General features: G+C 35.6%; 1 protein-coding gene across 4 annotated transcripts in view; it reads left to right on the forward strand.

Moving 5' to 3' along the window:
• Positions 1-15,844, forward strand: part of LOC127871207 (uncharacterized) — a 617,936-nt gene that overhangs the window by 439,120 nt on the left and 162,972 nt on the right. For 2 of the 4 annotated variants that reach the window (XM_052413951.1, XM_052413952.1), the window contains 2 exons: positions 456-568; positions 1,938-2,108. The exons of the other annotated variants lie outside the window; for them this stretch is intronic. The gene's annotated coding sequence lies outside the window, so the exon portion shown is untranslated. Of the gene's footprint in view, positions 1-455; positions 569-1,937; positions 2,109-15,844 lie in introns of those variants that run through there. 4 annotated transcript variants of the gene reach the window in all.

The raw sequence follows: 15,844 nt of genomic DNA on the forward strand, positions 1-15,844 counted from the left end.
GCAGTGTTTCACTCCAAATTTTAATTTAAACAGTTTGTGTTTAATATTGATAAAACTCTATACTGGCTGCTAACTTAAACAAATCATTTATGTAAGTGTTAAATATTTTTAATAGCCGCAATTTGTATTGCCTTGAAAGGGCTCAGTGGGGGAGGCGTACACATGTGTCCTTGTCTGTAATTCTCCCCGTCCTTACTTTCATCCTTATGTCCGTCCCACCTTTTTAGTGTTGCACGTAACTTAAATATTGGTTCCAGAGGGACACAAAATGTTTGTATCAAGGGTACAATATATAGAAGGCTATGTTTGTATCAAGTGTTTAGTTTATATCCCATTTGTATAAAGATCCTTCGAACAGAATTTATTTCTTAAATATTTGTTTACTCAAACAACATTGATTGACTTCTAATATAACTGATGCCATTTCAGAATGCATTGAATTATTTTGTTTACAGGGACACATTCCTGGGATGCCCTAAGGTCTTTCTATCTGTTCACAGAGGTCTTATACTCACAAGTTCAAGCCCAGTGAGCGATGTTCACATTATGAAACTCTGCATCTCAATAGGTAAGTGTCCTTGCCCTTGCAAAAGGGGCCACTGTGGCAAAGCATTCAGGAGACCCAGTCGTAATAGCCTAAACCCTTTGATGCAATAAAGCTTTCACAAATACCAAATAGGTAAAACCCAATACAAACTGGGGTTTCTGCTCTTCAATTAATTGACCAGTTTATCTAATCTAAGTTTAAGGGTTCAACCACAAACTACTTTATCTTATAAATAAAGAAATTTGAAGAAAGTGCACAAGTTTTAAGTTAAACCCTCAAATTTGCATTTTAAATTTAACATATAGAGTTATATTAAAACTCAAAACCACAACAAAAACAACAACAACAGCAAACAATTTATCAGCAGGTACCAACATATCTGACTCTCACTCTTTACAAAATCATGTTCCATATCAACTGTAAGTGTGGTTTTTAAAATAACATTGAAGTACAAAGAGGGGTCAGTGATGTTTTAGTTTAGGGGGTATATAGGAGTGAACTTGTCTGTCTGTCGGTCTGACGGTCGATCCGTATTAAGTGTTCGCTCTCTAGTTCAGGTTGTTCACATCCGATCTTCACCAAACTTTGTCAGAAGTTACGCTCGTTGTCAGAAGTTGTATCTAGATGGTGTCTTGGTCAAGTTTGAATATGGGTCATGCAGGATCAAAACCTAGGGCATGGTATCACTTAGTGTGTTTTAAACATTCAGCATGTTGTCAGCTCTCTTATTAAAGTACCTTTCATCCAAACTTCAACAAACTTGGTTAGATGTTTTATTTAGATGATCTCTAGGAAACAATTGAACATGGGCCATGCTGGGCCAAAAACAAGGTCACAGCGTCACTTAATGCGTTTTACATAATCAGTTGGTGCCCGCTCTCTATTTAAGTACTTATCATCCGCTCTTCACCAACCTTGGTCAGAAGTTTTTTTATAGATGATCTCTAGGCCATTATCGAACATGGGCCATGCCGGGCAAAAAACTAGGTCATGGGGTCATTAAATGCGGTTTACACATTCAGTTTGGTGTCCGCTCTCTATTTCAAGTACTTATCATCCGCTCTTCAACAAACTTGGTCAGAAGTTTAATCTAGATGATCTCTAGGCATTGTTCGAACATGGGCCATGCCGTGCCAAAAACTAGGTCGCTGGCTCATGGGTGCGTTTTATACATCTAGCATTTCAAGTTCTTTTCATCAGCTCTTCATGTGGGGGTGTTCGCCATGTCTATGACAAAGCTCTATTTTTTAAAGTTAATGGCTTTTTCAGAGAGTATTAAGTGTGTTGCCAGGGTTGAACCCGCATTTTGATACTTTACAATTTTTATGAAATGCTAGTAAAGTGTTAAAAAATTGTTGTCTTAATTAACACATGACCAACTTAATTCCAGAAACCCGGATAGAAAAGCTTTGGTTTGTTTTTGAAGCATTTGAACCAGCAACAGTCATCATTGGAGTTTCTGGCATGTCATGGTGTGGAACCCTCAGTCTATGAACATCATAACAGCACATGAACCAGCAGCAGTCATCATCTCAACATTCTGGTATATCCAAGGTACAGGACCCTTGCAGAACAAACTACAGGTGAGTGTTCTTGTTGTGTCAATGTTTTTTACATGCTCCAAAGTTCAGAGTTGTGTGAGTGCATGTAGATGTACATTGGTTCGTCCATACGTACATCCAGCTGTTGGATTTGTATGTCAAGTCTAAACTCAAAAAGTATTGCTTCTAGTGTGATTAAACCAAAGATATTTGCCATTCTGTGAACTTGCCTACTTGTGTATTTTGGTTCTTTGTCTTTTAAATTAGTGGAATTTGGAGACAAAAGCAAAATGTTGGGGCATGATGGCAAACCAGTTTAACTATTTATTATCTATCATTATTTTAAAAAAAGGCTCAGGACAATCATTGCCTCAATGGATTCAAGTCAGATTAGTTGTTACATACTGAAATACCAAGTGCTGTGCTTGTTCTTGATTTGTCATCGGTATAAAAATAAATACAAAACTGACATCTACAGTAACGAGTCTTTCTTATTTCAGATGCAATTTGAGGAAATCAAACCATCCGATCAGGAACACAGCCTGTTGCAGCAATTGTTAACATATTGACCCCAGTCAAACCTAAGAAGCTCAGTTACATACTGTTTTAGATATGCTAGTCTTCACATACCTCCTGGTTTGGTCAGCACTTACTCTGATTCTTTGAATGGTATGACGGGTGAAAATGAATGACCTTGTTCAGATCGAAATGGCAGAATGACACATCACAACAATTCAAGTGGAAAGCCACAAAGTCATGTCAACAGCCACATGTTGTATGTTGCCAGCCAAGTTGTATTAAAAAACACAATAGCTTACGTTTTATGTTATATGTGACCAACCATGTTATATTCATACAAAAACAATAGTTTATGTTTTATGGGAATTGTTATGCTGTCAGTCTTTTTGTTGAAATATTGTGTTCAATATAGCATGTTAAGTATTTTAAAAGCACGCATATTGCACGTATATGCAATCTCTTTGTCTATTTTATAATATCACTACATATTGTGATCCTGATATGGTAAACTAATGGGAAATACACTTTTATTAAAGACTTTCAAAGTGTGACAAAGCTGTTTTAATGAGGTTGATAACTTGGACAACATTAAAAAAATATTGGAGTTTTTTCATGTTATAAAACATGTTTCAGTTTTCTGTTTTTTTACCTGTATTATAGATAAGCTAGATAAAAGTAGTGTAAAGAAAGGTTTAGAAGTTTTACGCTTCGGCTTTTTCTGTTTATCAATCTTTCTTAAAAAAAAAAACTAGTAAATTTGCTCATTCGGGTCAGTATTCGAACAAGAATCTTGTTTAATAGCATTCTTGGAAATCTAAATCAATTGTGTGCACACTTATGTAATGTACCTAAAAGTATCGATTCTGTATTTACTACCAGTACTTTGTTGATTTCAATGGATAATGTGTGTTTAATAGTCGAGAATGGCTCTTGCATTTTTGGGAAAACTTTAAGGAAAACTGAAAATTTTATTAAAAATGGCAAAAGTTATAAATGTTAATTTGTGTTGTTAGATCATAGACTTAGATGCTCATAAGTGTTTAAATTTATTTTCGGACATAATAGTTTATAATGCTTTATATTTGTATATGCATATGAAGACGACCAAAATGTATTCTCTTTAATCACTGAGTATCTTAATCAATATCTCTTGATCACTGCATACATTGTAGAGGTATATTTTGACATTTATACACAGAGCAACTGTGAAACAATAGTTTTTTAAATGTACATTATTTATTTACTGTTTACATTAATTTGTACAAACCATAGTCATAAAAATATTGATTGTGTGAATCCTCATTATATGTATTAAACTGTTAAAATAATGCACAGTAACAGATTCTGAGGAGGAAAATGTACTCAATGAAATACAAACACCTTGTTATATCAACTGCTATTAATTAAGAACAACTACTTAAAATAGGTTTAATTTTGTTGTACATTATCTAAAGAAAATTTAGTACCTTGTTAGTTGAAATCAGTCTTTCACAAATTAAGGAAGAGGGTTGTCATATGCTAACAATTGGCAAAAAATGCAATTGTCTCTATTGGTAAATTAGAGAGCAATAGTATTTGCTTAAAAAAATAAAAACAAGGATGTCTGCTATGTGGAATAAACACTTATGTTTGTGCTTATAGTAAACATGAACGTATTGACGTCTTGCTGATAATAAAGTTTGACATTTTATTAGTTTTGTAACAATGTGTTTGACCTTTAATGTTAACATTCCCACAATTGATGTCAGTGCAGTGCCTTCAATGGAGCCATTTTCTGTAAATCTCCCACTGTTAAAGTTCAGCAAATGTTTTAAGAATTCCTTAAACTTGGAGTTGTGTATATTTAACATTTATTGAATGCATGAAACATGTTTGTTATGTTGTAGAATAGCTAAAAATAGCTTGATGTTTGTAAATTGTGTGACATGTTGATCAAATTGATACATAGAGGCTTACACTCATTATGCGTTAATTTTTATGTTTAGCTAAACAAAAAATGTTACCAAACACAAATATAAGATATATTCGTAAAACAGTATCAAATGCAAGTTGAAATATAATGTTTAAAATATGTTCGTCCACTCCAAATAAGCATTTTGAATAAGCAAATTAATACATTAATAATCTCTATAGAAAGTACACATAGGCACTTATCAATCGCTTGTGTACTTCATATTGATCAGGGTCTTTCTAAATTCATGCATGATTGTTTATGCCTATGTCTGAATTGTGTAAATATCTGTTAAATAACTGTTAAAGAGGATTTTAATATTATAAGTTAAAATAGTGTCTAAACTGTAACCGGTCATTTGTTGCATTTATTTTTACGTGTTTATATTTTCTGCCTTACTGTGCTTAATTTTGTATATAATCGTACGTACTTTTATTGTGGTTTTCGTATTTAGACAAAGCGCACTACACTTATGCTGTTGTTTTTATCCATCATTTCTATACAAAATGTTGTATGTAAATAATTAAACATGTTGATGTTGGTAATAATGTATTTCCTGATCTAATATTGATGATGCACTCAATAAAGTACATAACCATTTATGTGGACTAGTATTGTTTAGTTATAGTTTGTTGTTATAACTAATAAAATCTTCAAGGATTGGCTTGCCACTTATATATAGCTTTCCCCTATTGAACCTGGGGAGCACATTTTGTTTTATTGTAACTGTTCTCTCGCCCGTAAGTCCTGTATAACACTTATGTCACATTTCATTATTCTTCATAATTTTAAGAAAAACATATTCCTTACAAATCATATTTCACATTCATTTCTACGTACCATTGTTATAAAAAAAATTGCTTGTGTGAATGACAATATATGAATTGAACTGTTAAAATAATACAGCAAAACACATTCTGAAGAGAAAAATATACTTAAGGCATCGGAAACAACTTTTAATTAAGGACAACTATGTAAACAAATATTTTTTGTTAAACATTATACGAAGCAAATTTAATACCTCGTTATTTGTCATAAGTCAATTACATATTAAGGCAGAGTCTTTATTGATAATACTAGAAACCATTATAATTTGCTTATACAATAACAGCAAAGATGTCCGTACACCTCTTTTTAATGTATTTTTTGTATTTATGTTTTAAAAACAAACATTGTGGTATTTTTCTACGGAAAATAAAGCGAGAATTATGTTACAATATTTAAAAGGGACCTTTTCACAGTCTTTTGAATGTATTGAAGTTTGTCATTAAATGCTTAATATTGATAATTGTGAACAGTGTTTCTAAAATCTCCGGAAAAAAATACGAATAATATTAAATAATAAAAAAAGTAACCCTCAACTGGACTCGAACCACTGACTCCTGGAGTAAAAGTCTGTCGCTTAGACCACTCGGCCATCAGTGCTCATGCAATGAGTGATGTATTTTATACTTTATATAAGCAATCCTCGTAGTGTCACAAAATATTACCACAACAACAGAACGCTCCACATTATTCAATCGGTTCACGTTGCAACGCTTTATAATGTTCAGGTTTTTAAATCGTCAAACGATGCAAATAATTGATATTTTAGAGCATGGTAAATGTTCAGTATTACTGTTTCCTCACAAATATCATAACTACAACGAAAATTTGCAAATCATACACTTTTTTTAGTTTGGTCAATTTTCCAAAACGTGGAAATGCCCCTTACATAACACACAGCTCAAAGCCAATTATTACATATGATAAAAAAATGGTATAAGATATTATTCAAGGTTAAGTTTAACCCATTTATGCCTTAAGTGGACTTTCCCATCCTTCTAAATTGGATCAATTTATTTCCAAAATTACGGATGTCTGGTATATTTATTTCTATTTTTAGAATATTTCTTACAGAAATTCCTTTGAGCAAACAGCGCAGATCCAAATGAGACGCCTCATTATGCGGCGTCTCATCTGGGTCTACGCTGTTTGCAATGTCCTTTTTTCAGGACGCTAGGCATAAATGGGTTAAGATGTTAGTTCAAACATGGCCCATGGTAATCGCATAAAGCAAGAAAGAATCGATTACATTTGGATGAATTCTGATTGGAAAGTTTCATCAGCTTAAGTTGTTAAATGAAGAATAAATACATTAAACAGAACACGACACTGTTGTAACATTGGGCTTAGGCAGAGCTATTGTTACCATTCCCGCAGTAAAATTCATTTGTTGTGAACGGTTTAACACTAAATAATGTTCAATATTGTAAATCTTATGAAAATACAAGATATAATATCCTTTCGATACAAGTTTATTGATACGATGTGTAACTATGATCGTGCAATGTTCGCACTAATTACTTTACGATAGTAACTTGCAAATATAACTATGTAGCCAAGTCGGTCGTAATACGGTTTGTTTTGACTGCTTTGCATTGACCGTTCCAAGGCGGTGATCCCAGCTTTATTCTTATATGTGTTCATGTTGTTTTGTACATGTATTGTGCTGTATTGTACTGTTTGGGCAATCGGTCACTTGCCTAAGATAAAGGACCAACTAATTGTTTATAATGAAAATTAAATACTGCTCCAGCAGCTGGAGTTTCACTTCTTTATATTGGTAAACCGATATTTGTCGTATATTTGATGAGCGCTTTTATCAAGCAACCAATCTGCTTAAAATTTTGTATTGAAACTTTGGTTACTTCCATAATGTTAAGACATCTATTATAACTGTGACTGGTGAAATTGTAAAAGGCGCAAAAGTACTGATTGTTTGTTGTTCCCTTTTAATACGGATCTATTATATTAGCACACAGCGGTCTTGTTCAATAAAACAAACTGTTAATTTTTTATGGAAAGTCGTATAAGTTGGTCTTAATCGTGGTAATATACATGCAATGTGTACATATGCACAGGTACCTGATATGCACGAACAATGTGTAAAAACACGGTTGTACTGAACTCGTGCGAAGTTGTATGCTATCGCGTATACCTTCGTTTATATAAAAATAATAAATAATAAATACATATTATAAGTATCCCACTTCCGTTGTTTTCTGCTTCCTGAACGAAGAGGTAAGTATCCATATCCGTTTTTCATGCTTCCTGATAAGTATCCCAATTCCGTCTACCCTTTACTTTCGACACACGTTGTTACTATTATTGTATTAAGCGTCATCACTATTTTTTATTATTCCACTCTTACAAACGTTCTTTTAATGTTAGCTATAGTCTTATTCTTTAAAATTAAAATCATAGGTAATTTGTTTTAAAGTTATATCAGAAAATAATTCAAATATTATTCCCGTAGCTCAATAACCAGCTAAGTTTTAAGTGGGCTTGTTCTCAGATGTTTGAAACAAAAACAACAATTTGTTCAATGACTTTACAAACAAAACTATAACATTTGGAATGTGATATATAATATGAATTAATTGTTAAATACAAATATTTCATTCACCGTATATCGTTTGGATGCACACATCTTAAACCCTACCAATAAGTAAATTAAGCTTTACATTTTCACGTTTAAATGTCTGATATATGTTTGTAAGGCATGTGTTTTCCAATGTATCGACAAAAAAACTGGGACAAAGTCTAGAGTGTTAGATTGAGTTCTTTTATCAATGTTGGTCCATGCGTTGTAAGTAAAGACCATTAACTTTACAAGGTCATTTGTGTATGACAGGTACACACCGAAGAGCGGCGCTTCTGATTCCGGTGGCGCTTTTGCCGCTCCCGGACGAGCACCATTGGTCTGTGGTCCCTCCGGAAGCACTCGAAACGGACCTCATGCCTGGACGCGCAGCAAACGATGCTTCCTCCCGGATATGACCGACAGTCCGGTATTCACACTCAGCAAACTTCACAGTCGCACTGCAATCCGCCGGCTCCGGCTGCAACGGCTCGACGTGGAACAGTGTGAGAAATCATTTGAAACATTATATGAGTAGTGCGTTTGACCAGCGCGACGATAGCGCGGAGAGGCTTGTGTCCCCCAGCTCCAGGTTGTATGGGCGAGTAGGACATCAGGCGCGTGTGCATAATCATTTGTAAGGGGAGGGGTAGGAGGCGAGTAGTGGGCGACTAAGAAACCAGACGCGGTGACGTTATTATGTGTTAGAGGAGGTAGCGTGGGTAATATTGGGCGCGAAGTTAACGAGACGCGGTGACATGATTATGTGTTAGATGAAGTGGCGTTGGGAATAGAGGCGAGAAGGGGGCAAGTGGGACACCAGATGCGGAGACAATATTCTATTTAAGAGGAGGGAGCGGGGGTTTTACATAAAAGGGAATGAAAGTTACAGATAGCACATTGAAGTTGTTGAATCTTAAACTTAAAATACGCTAATGAAAAGAATGCGCTTAACGCAACATTTAAAATGTTGCACTAAAGAACAGGCATATGTGTTTACAATTAATTGTAAAACAGCATAATGCAGCAAATATACCTTTTTGAATTATTCGATGGTTTAGCCAGGCACTTTTTCGACAATATAGAGAGGATGTTTTCGTCTTCCATACCTTTCTAATGATGTACATAATTACTGTTATCGCTAATTCAAGATATTGAAAAATTATTGTAGACACGATAATTAGTTATACGGCTTCTTAGTTAGCCCATTAAACATGTTAAGCTGTATCCCATTGTGCGAGGTCAATAAGAAGCCGTGTCATGAATTTATTTAATCGAGTACCTTTACTTCTCCAGCATACAACGCAATAACATGACAAACATTAACCTTACTGTTTTAACGTTGCCAACTGCACGTGAAAAGCCTCAAAGCTTATATAGAAAATTATCTCACCTTACATAATACTCTTTATTTCTTTGCAAAGCAAGATCACATGTTGACAATGTATTTGCATGTCCCCCACCACTATAGTGGGGGCATATTGTTTGCCCTGTCTGTTGGTTTGTTGCTTGGTTTGTTTGTGTGTTTGCGTCAAACTTTAACATTTGCCATAACTTTTGCAATATTGAAGATAGCAACTTGATATTTGGCATGCATGTGTATCTCATGGAGCTGCACATTTTGAGTGGTCAAAGGTCAAGGTTAAGGTCATCCTTCAAGGTCAAAGGTCAAATATATAGCTTCAAAGCGGCGCAGAAGGGGACTTAGTGTTTCTGACAAACACATATCTTGTTCTATATATATATATGAGGTCCGTAGCTTTTCACACGCAGTCAGTAGCATTGAACAGGGTGCAAATTAAATGGGGTTTTCAGGGAGTTACACTCGGGCTGGACATAATGCAAACACACCGTTATGATTTTTTTTTAAATACCTTAAGTTATTGCAATACATTTGCAAAAGTATTTCGTAAATAAAAGATATCTTAAGGTATAAGAATAAGTTCTTGAATACGCTTGAAATCGGTAACAACAGTTCAAGTTGCGTGCAGCATAACCGTGAAGTACACAACGACTTTTTTCAGGAGCACGCTTATCAAATAAAGTAGTTTTTATGTTTTTTTCCCATTGCCATAAGCAGCATAAAAATATTTATTTTAAGCACTAGTCGAAATTCTTAAGATAACATATTTTAAAAAGTTATTTGAAAAAATCACCACCGGTGTGTTTTCATTCATTAACGTTTAATTGGGAATCCATCAAAGTCACGTGATCCTGCACCCTGTTGAATGACGCCTTCAAAAACAATATACCTTACTTTCGTCCTGTTTTAAGATTTTGCGGGAGAATGCAGTTGACTCGATTAGATAAATTCATTTCACGCAATATTACTTACCCCGCACGCTGTGATACAGGAAAGTAAACGAGAGTGAATTTTACTAACCCTATTACACCGTACGCAGCGAATAAGGAGCCGTGTTACTACAACAATATGCATGAATTCATCTCTGCGGTATATACTATGATTTAAATTCAGGCTATATATAAGCTGTTCACACGAGATATGAAACTGCGTGCTATTGTTTTAGAACATATACATACTAATCACTTGACATTATAGTGTGGCTAGTGTAGACATTATTAATGAACACGTAAACTGACTGTAATAATGTGTTTTTTATGTTTTTTATTTATATACCAGTATATTAGAGGCATAAAAATATATCCGTGGATTAACAAGTTCATACTCCTGTTGCAATGGTTATTTGTGTACACTTTCCCAAAATTCAAACATGAAATTGGCCTCTTTCTCGGAAAACTGGGTTTAATGCATGTGCGTACAGTATCGTCCCGGGTCAGCATGTTCAGTGCATACAGGCATATCTTATTGGCATTTCAAGGAAGTCCAATCTTAGCGAAAATCCAGGTTTGGCGGAAAATGTCGTCCCAGATTAGCCATTGCATACGAACAAGCATTAAGCCCAGTTTTCCCAGACCGAGGCTTAAATAAATACTTACTGAGCATGTCTATTATTTGAACTGCGACTTAATGATACACCTTACGCGAAAATACTGAATATGACATATACTAGTAAACAGAAGGCATAGTTATATGGTCTGTGAAAAAATCCGTTGACGACAATCGGTGGAACACTATGTAACTAGTCGACACCTGGTCACAGTCAGTTGAGACAGGAACCTCGTTGAAACATTGAGCTACGACCTGGGAAAACTGGGCTTAATGCATATGCTTAAAGTTTCGTATCGAATTAGCCTGTGTAGTCTACACAGACTTATCAGAGACGCCACTTAACGCTTTATACAAATTTGCGTTTAAAGGCAGTCTTTTATAAAAGACAAGTTTGTGTTATCGCAAAGTGTCTTCACTGATTAGCCTGTGTGAACTGCACAGTCTAATTTGGGACGGCAATTAACGAACATGCATAACCCCCTTTTTTCCAGAACGAGGCTCCATTTTGTATTTTACACGGAACATGTCACCTAAGTATTAATTGCAGATTATAACATGCACATGGGCAATAATCAATTAATAACCCGCGTTAATAATGATCAACGGTAAATCGTCTTTAATTTTCCATAAAGATCCGTAAATGCTTGAAATCAACGAATTACAGTTAAACATAACACAATCCGTGTTCTTTGTAGCAATAGCAAAATTTCAATGTTAGATGTGGTCTGGTAAAATTGATTTAACGAGAAACAAAATGCTCGTTTTTATATTTTGTGGGACAATATACAAATTTAAACTTCCCGCGACAATATCCAAACATTTACGACCGAATGCAATAATGGCTTTGGGCAGCTTTGAAAGCATGACGTATTTCTCGTAAATAATCATTATGTAATGAAAGATACAAACATGCTAAAATCAAAGAATACTTCGTAAAATAAAGTTTAACCATAACAAATACATGATCCTTATAGTAATAACCAATATTTCAACGCTAAAAAACTAACATCATTTCAATGCTATATTTTGTCGTATAACGTTGACTTAATAAGAAACAAAATGCTCAATTGTATTTTAAACGCAGCTGAATTTCCGAATTTGATGACGGCAGCTGCAGATTTATGTACACATTACGCAAAACAAATGATTCCGATCCTGATGAGAGATCCTCCGTAAAACGGAAGAACTTGACATCGTGAAACGCTTTTTAGATCCTGAACAGTTACATAATGTTTGTACTCTAATATTTTACACCAAAGTTTCTTGTACAGGGTTTTCCTACAGTATAGCACTTTTCGTTGTGGTCAGTTTGTATATAGCATTATCGTATTGGTCAGTGAGTACTGATCTTTAATATTTCCGTCTTCGAAAAGAATTCCCAATATGGCTAACGCTCTTTCCGAAGAGCACAGACGATAAGGGTATTTTGACGTCACTTCAATATACGTTTTCTGAGCAATCTTTAAATGCCATATTATTATTGTGTAAGTCCTATTAGTTCAGAACCATGAGCAGTGTGCTGACCATCTTAAGCAATAAGTTCAATGATCGTCCAAAGCAATACCATAATCTTGAATATTAAAAGATACACATTAAAAAATGAGTGCTCCTGAAAAAAAGAAACTTGACAAAAACTTTAATCAACAACATATAAAGGTTAAATAAAAAAATATTAGATGCCGGTATATGAACAAAATAATTATGTGAATAACTTACACGTATACAGATGAGCCGCTACTTAGTTGAGGGTAGTTGCAAGGAAGGCTACTTAGTTGAAGGTAGTTGCAAGGAAGGCTACTTAGTTGAGGGTAGTTGCAAGGAAGGCTACTTAGTTGAGGGTAGTTGCAAGGAAGGCTACTTAATTGAGGGTAGTTGCAAGAAAGGTTTTTTAGTTGAGGGTAGATTCAAGGAAGGCTACTTAGTGGAGGGTAGATGCAAGGAAGGCTACTTAGTTGAGGGTAGTTGCAAAGAAGGCTACTTAGTTAAGGGTAGTTGCAAGGAAGGCTAATGTGTCAAAAAATCGATTAAATTGAGCATGGTTCTGGAAAAAACGGACTTATTGCATTGTGTGTTTAGTGTCGTCACATCGCTGCACAGGCTTCATGCATTGTGTGTTTAATGTCGTCCCAGGACTGCACAGGCTTAATGCATTGTGTGTTTAGTGTCGTCCCAGGACTGCACAGGCTTAATGCATTGTGTGTTTAATGTCGTCCCAGGACTGCACAGGCTTAATGCATTGTGTGTTTAATGTCGTCCCAGGACTACACAGGCTTAATGCATGGTGCAATAAGTGTCGTCCCAGGACTACACAGGCTTAATGCATTGTGTGTTTAATGTCGTCCCAGGACTACACAGGCTTAATGCATGGTGCAATAAGTGTCGTCCCAGGACTGCACAGGCTTCATGCATTGTGTGTTAAGTGTCGTCCCAGGACTGCACAGGCTTAATGCATGGTGTGTTAAGTGTCGTCCCAGGACTGCACAGGCTTAATGCATTGTGTGATAAGTGTCGTCCCAGGACTGCACAGACTTAATGCATAGTGTGTTAAGTGTCGTCCCAGGACTGCACAGGCTTCATGCATTGTGTGTTAAGTGTCGTCCCAGGACTGCACAGGCTTAATGCATTGTGTGATAAGTGTCGTCCCAGGACTGCACAGGCTTAATGCATGGTGTGTTTAGTGTCGTCCCAGGACTGCACAGGCTTCATGCATTGTGTGTTAAGTGTCGTCCCAGGACTACACAGGCTTAATGCATGGTGTGTTAAGTGTCGTCCCAGGACTGCACAGACTTAATGCATGGTGTGTTAAGTGTCGTCCCAGGACTGCACAGGCTTCATGCATTGTGTGTTAAGTGTCGTCCCAGGACTACACAGGCTTAATGCATGGTGTGTTAAGTGTCGTCCCAGGACTGCACAGGCTTCATGCATGGTGTGTTAAGTGTCGTCCCAGGACTGCACAGGCTTAATGCATTGTGTGATAAGTGTCGTCCCAGGACTGCACAGGCTTAATGCATGGTGTGTTAAGTGTCGTCCCAGGACTGCACAGGCTTAATGCATGGTGTGTTAAGTGTCGTCCCAGGACTGCACAGGCTTATCAGGAAAGATGCTTTCTGCACATATTGTATTTGTGTTTAAACAATAAATTTCAAAAAAGCGGAAAGTTTCATCCCTGTTATGACAAGGATAATTTGGGCCGACACTTCATGCACTTGCATGTAGCCCAATAATCCCATTTATGTGAATTTTTTAAGGAAGTCTTTTATCAAAATCCTGTCTTGGGGAAAGTGTCGTCCCTGGTTAGCCTGTGCGGACTGCGTAGGCTAGTCTGGGACGACGCTTTACACACACATTATTACGCCTTTACTGACAGAGCAAGGCTAGTTTTTATACCTTAACTGTTGATTACATTTTAATGTTTCTGCTATTTACAAATCAAGCTAGTAACATTCATATAGAATACAGTCCGTTTGGCTTTGTTGTGATATCTCATTATGTCCGTAAACCCAAAATAATGCCCACAGTAACATTTTAATTGAGCATTTCAAGGAATTGAAACACACGTACAATTTTTTTGTCTTTTAACAATTATTTTGTTATGAGTGATAACAGTAGATATTATCAAATGCTAAACCTTGCCCCTATTCAGTATTTTTCACATAATAAAAACAATTCTAGCCCTGTGCTATTCAATGCTTATATTCAACCATTTATTTTTCTCTAGGTTATAGCTTGTTGTGCTATTTTAAATTAATTGATCAATCAGATATTTATCAATTTACTTTTTCTTTTAATTAGGTAAATAAGTCAACTTTCCTGTATCAATTTGTAGAGAAAGCCCACTATCTTCATTCGGTAAAATATTTGCGATAACTTACTTTAATAAGGAATTGCATAAATCATAATTCCCAACAAGTGTTTGGTATCTAAAAAAAAATTTATGAGGAAAACTTTACTGCTGTCACTTGCTTTCTGAATGAATTGCAAAACTCGACATCTCCAAGTTTTTTGTATCTATTGCTTTTTGTCCCCCACCTGGTTAAACTTGAGGGGACTTATGTTTTGCGCTCCATCTGTCAGTCTGTCTGTCAGTCTATCTGTCAGTCCGTCACACTTTTCTGAATCCTGCGATAACTTTAAAAGTTCTTCATATTTTTTCATGAAACTTGCAACATGGATAGATGGCAATATGGAGACTATGCATGTCATTTCATTGTGTTCCTACGTCGAGAATTCTGGTTGCTATGGCAACAAATATTTTAAAAAAGACTGACAATGGTTGAGTTTCACCGGTAGGGGACAATATTGCTGGGCAATCTCTTTTTATGTGGGAATCTTTACAAGTGAGCAACCAAAGTGTTTTACTTGAATCAATTATCCACAGCTAGTGTTCTTTCCTTATCAGTATGGCTGTTATTATATGTGTTTATGAACGAAACAATGTTGAGGGATAAGTTTGAATTGTTTATTTGAGCCTGGCTCTGGGAAAAACTGGGCTTTATGCATGTGCGTAAAGTGTAGTACCAGATTATCCTGTGCAGTCTGCAAAGGCTAATCAGGGGCGATACTTTCTTGGGCTCTTAAATCATATATTGTTATTTTTATAGGGTGTAAACAAAATTGGTTTGTATACCAAAAGGAAAGATATTATGGTTCATAATAAGTTATAAATATATATTTGGTACCAAAATCTTGTTTCAGATATATTAAACATGCTGTTTTTATAGTATACATATTATATGTGTGTCATGTCATATTTGTTTATTGTATATATTGTTACAAAATCAAATAAATTGTTTTGTTTGTATGGATCCAAAAAACAACACACGACTTTGTGTTCAGAGATGTGTTCTGATATAGGTGGCCGTAGGCTAACCCTCTGTCCATCATCATGTCTGTCTGTCAGTTCGTAGGTCCGTCCACAAATTTGTCCACACAATTTGTCTGACGGGGAGGGCTTTAAACTAAAATGTCTTGA

This window comes from Dreissena polymorpha, chromosome 3, assembly GCF_020536995.1.
Source record: "Dreissena polymorpha isolate Duluth1 chromosome 3, UMN_Dpol_1.0, whole genome shotgun sequence".
Classification (NCBI taxonomy): Eukaryota; Metazoa; Mollusca; class Bivalvia; order Myida; family Dreissenidae; genus Dreissena; species Dreissena polymorpha.